This window comes from Gorilla gorilla, chromosome 12 (assembly GCF_029281585.2).
Source record: "Gorilla gorilla gorilla isolate KB3781 chromosome 12, NHGRI_mGorGor1-v2.1_pri, whole genome shotgun sequence".
Classification (NCBI taxonomy): domain Eukaryota; kingdom Metazoa; phylum Chordata; class Mammalia; order Primates; family Hominidae; genus Gorilla; species Gorilla gorilla.
The window spans coordinates 94,574,189-94,578,736 of NC_073236.2; the positions used below are offsets into that span (position 1 = coordinate 94,574,189).

General features: G+C 39.6%; 1 long non-coding RNA gene across 1 annotated transcript; it reads left to right on the forward strand.

The window, feature by feature from the left end:
• Positions 1–2,840: 2,840 nt before the first annotated feature.
• On the forward strand, positions 2,841–3,716 carry LOC134756715 (uncharacterized). The gene is made up of 2 exons (XR_010129809.1): positions 2,841–2,939; positions 3,470–3,716. It is a non-coding gene; the product is annotated as an uncharacterized lncRNA (long non-coding RNA).
• Positions 3,717–4,548: the final 832 nt, after the last annotated feature.

Consider the following 4,548-nt stretch of genomic DNA (forward strand, 5'->3'; position numbering starts at 1 on the left):
TTTAATCTGCATTTCCCTGATGAATAAAGATATTGAGCAACTTTCCCTACACTTATTAGCCATTTGGTTATCTTCTTTTATAAAGTTTGAATCTTTTGCACATTTTTTAAATGGATGCAAGCCATTCATCAGATACATCTATTGCAAGAATCGTTTGCCAGTTTGTAGCTTGCCCTTATACTCTCTTCGTGCTCATATGGCCCAAGTGAAATCCTTTTGTAATATAAAACCAGAGTCAGAGGGAGTGAATCAACAGTATGGCAGTCTGCTTTTACTTGACTGCATTTCCAAATCACTTTTCAGAAAGTCAATAATATTTATAATTCAGCACCACAGAAGGTGCCCTTGTGTCCTCTCCCAATCAATTCCCCATCCTGCAAAAGTAAATTCTATCCTGACCTTTATCACCATAGATTTGTTTTGCCTGTTCTCATCTTTCACATAAATGGAATCATACAGTGTATACTGTTTTACATCTGGCTGCTTTTGCTCTACATTATGACTACACGGTTCACCCACTTTGTGTATAGTGATAGTTTGTTCTTTTTCATTGCTATATGATATTCCTATGTGTAAATATACTGCAATTTGGGTTCTTTCCAGGTTGATGCTATAGTGAATAAAGTTGATAAATATTTATATAAATGAATATTTATATTTATAAATATATAAAATACATAAAGCTATATTCTTGTACCTGTCTTTTGGTAGACAAATCCAATCTTGGGCCTATAACTAAGAATGGAGTTACTGGGTCTTGGGCATGAATTTGTGCTTTGTTTTAGTAGATACTAAAAGCTTTCCAAAGTAGGTAAACTAGTGTACATTCCTACCCACAGTGTGTGAGTTTCAGTTCCTCCATATCCTCTCCAACACTTGACATCATGAATTTCTACTTTTTCAGTCCTTCTGCAATGTGTGTATTTGAGTGAAGGCTTAATTTGCATGTCCTGATGACTAATGACATTGAGCACCTTTTCAAATGCTTACTGGCCATTTGGATATCCTCTTTGTGAAGTGTCTGTGGAGTCTTTTGTACATTTATGATCTTTGGGTTGTATTTGTTTTTGACTTGTAAGAGCTCTTTATATATTGTGGATATGGTGGATATGAATCTTCTGTCAGATATATGTCTTGAATATTTTCCTCCCAGTATGTGGTTTGCCTTTCCACTTTCTTCAATAATGTCTATTGATAAGTGAAAGTTCATAATTTGAATGAAGTTTAAATGATCAATCGTTATTTTGTCTACCCTTCAGGAAGACACTCCTGCTTGGGCTCTCTCTCTGCTCTCTGCTGCCAGGCTACAGGCTCTTCTGCCTGATCTGCATGTGCCTCTCCCACCCTTACTGCAGATCCCCTCCTCTCTGGGGATTTGCTCTGTTCGCTTGACAAAGACTCCCTGGATGGAGACTGAAGCTCCCTGGATGGAGGCTGAGCTCCACCCTGGGCTCATTCACCAAGCAGAGGTGATTCACTCATCCGTATCAAGACCTTCCTGGCTCTGGTTACCACTCTCCTACTTTGAAGGTGATTTTGACACTTCCTCTAGTGTCCTCTTATCAAGGGAATGCTTCTCAAGATCTCAACTCTACAGGATTACAATATAAAGTTACTTTTCATCTTAGGAACAAGATCTTATATCACAGGTTTAATGTTGACACTCCAAACTTGGGCCCGGTGTAATCCAATCAAAATCTACTCATATGGCTGTGACCATCTCATTTCATATCTCTAAGGTACTATTAGAACTGCCCCCTCTTCCTCCCTCTAAGGGGTTCTTCAAGAGGAAGTAAGGAGATTTGCAAATGCAATCAAGTAAAAGCAGAAGTCCATAAACTTGGATGAAAAACTTACATTTTCATTTCTACCAATCATTATTTAAAAATTAGCATTTCTTTTCATTATGAATGTAGACAACAAGCTACAGATGCATTAGCAATACCTGTGACTTTCTCACCAATAGAAATCACAGATACCTTCATATCACATTATAGTTGTTGAGGATATTTTGAATTTATCATTAACGCTTATCATTGTTTCAATATCACAGAAATTATTAGACTCACCACTAGATCTTGCATTTGATGTGCTAACAAAGAAATATATCACAAACTTATTTCTTAAAAAAATCTTGATAATTTTATTTCTATATATACATTTTTTTGTTTTTGTTTTTTTTTCTGAGACAGAGTCTCGCTTTGTCACCCAGGCTGGAGTGCAATGGCACAATCTTGGCTCACTGCAACCTCCACATCCCAGGTTTAAGCGATTCTCCTTGCCTCAGCCTCCCAAGTAGCTGGGATTACAGGCACACACCACCACGCCTGGCTAACTTTTGTATTTTTTTAGTAGAGACGGGGTTTCACCATGTTGGCCAGGTTGGTCTCAAACTCCTGACCTCAAGTAATCCTCCCATCTCGGCCTCCCAAAATGCTGGGATTACAGGCATGAACCACCGTGCCTGGCCAATTTCAATATAACTTACACGTTTAGAAACATTCTGAGAAATAGTCTGTACATTTTCCAAAACTGCCAAAGGGTCCCACGCAAAAAAAAAAAGATTTAAAAATTCCCATCAACTAAGGGATCCTCTTAAACCCATAGCAACTTAAAACCATTCATTGACCTATGCTGATAAACTAGCAGCCATGCATCTGGGTTGGGTGGTGCTGAAATCCACTCTATCTTTGTGTTTCCTTGACACAGGGTTGTAGGGGAAGGGTGATGAATCTCAGTGGGCCCAGGCATGTGGCTCCAGTTTTCCTTCCCAATTTTCCAGTGGGCCTGGGCATGTGGCATTCCAAGGATCCTGAAAGAATAGGGCATCTCTTTTGCAGGTCACAGGAAATGGGTAGCTATCCAGCTAAATAGATTTCATGCTTGACTTCAGTGGAATAGCTCAAATGATGATCTGTTTGGGAGAGTAAATTAAAGAGGTAAGTGGGAATGCTGGTTTTATTTGGTTTAAATTTTGCTGGTTTAGTTGCTCCCCTAAGCATTTTTTAAAAATATAGACCTCTTCTCCCAGCATCCCCCTCTCCCAAATTCTGGCCAGATCCTGCTTCTCAGGGAGCACTAACTTTGAATTAGCTTGGAGGGAAGGCCTTACCAAGATCTCCTTTCTCTACAAGATAATCAAAACATGACCATTCTTTTCTCACAACTCCAAATACAGTCCCTTGGTATCCACTGGGGATGGGTTCCAGAACCTCCCAAGAATACCAAAATCCACAGATGTTCAAGTCCCTTATATAAAATTATATGGTATTTGCATATAACCTATGCATATCCTCTTCTGTACTGTACTTTCAGTCATCTCTAGATTACTTATAATACCTAATACAATGTAAATGCTCTGTAAATAGTTGTTATACTGTATTGCTTAGGGAATAATGACAAGAAAGAAAAGCCTATGACGCGTTCAGTACAGATGAAACCATCCTTTTTTTTTTTTTTTTCTGAATAGTTTCCATCCGAGGTTGGTTGAATCCACAGATACGGAACCCACAGATATAGAGGGCCAACCATACTGAGTCCTGACTTCACCCATTCCTTCTACCTCCATCTCTCCTAATCCTTAAACTTCCTTGCAATTCCTGGAGCAGAATACTAGTGAAGGAGTCAGGGGTTGTCTTCCCTTCCTAGAAGCAATGCTTCTATGTTCTCATTTGATATTGAATAAAACATTAAACAGAAAAGCTTTGATAACATCACATAAGAGTCTATTTCCTTGGCTCACACCATGAGAACTAGTGAGATCCCCAGTTCCTCAAAACTGGGGAACAGTATGCTTCATATTGCTATCTAATATGACCCACCAACCCCATCTTCCACCCTCCACCTTCCCCTTGCATCCTAACCTTCCATTTCACCATGCAAGCTGCTGGAGTCGTGAGTTGTTTTCTGAGATGAGTGAAGGACCACTGACATCTATGTCTTCTGTAAAGAGTAGTGTGGACATGGCTATAACCACCACCTCCTCCTCTCTTCCCCATTAACGTCACTTAAATTTTGAATGTTTGACTGTGCTATTTTCAAAGAAACTGTAGTGGATTCTGCACATGACATGCTTCCAAGGCACTATAAGTTCTCTGTAAAAAGCTAAGGCTGTCACTTGTTATCAGGACCTCTAACCAAGTTGTTGAAGTTGACAGAGTTTTATTAGCTCTGTTTTTGCAATAGTCTGTCTTATTCTGGAGACAAATCGGGAAACTTTGCCTTCACACTGGGTTTGTTTTATAGCTCTTAGATGGGTAATACAAATGAATGATGTTGAGCCATTTCCAGCCTGCAGTGATGGGTGTCAGTTTCTTGGACACCACTAGAAAATCTGTAACGCTGAGCCACGTCATAATGATTCAAAGGCAAGCTGTCCTGGAGACAGGGCTGGACTCTGTGACTCACAATTAGAACTCCGTGATTCTAGTTCTGACCCTTCTTGTAATGACTGTGTGGCCTTAGATAGGTCCTTTCATTTTGGTTCCATTTCCTCATCTATAAAGGCAGAGACCTGGATGAGCTCTAAGTCCATTCCAGCTCTGTCAG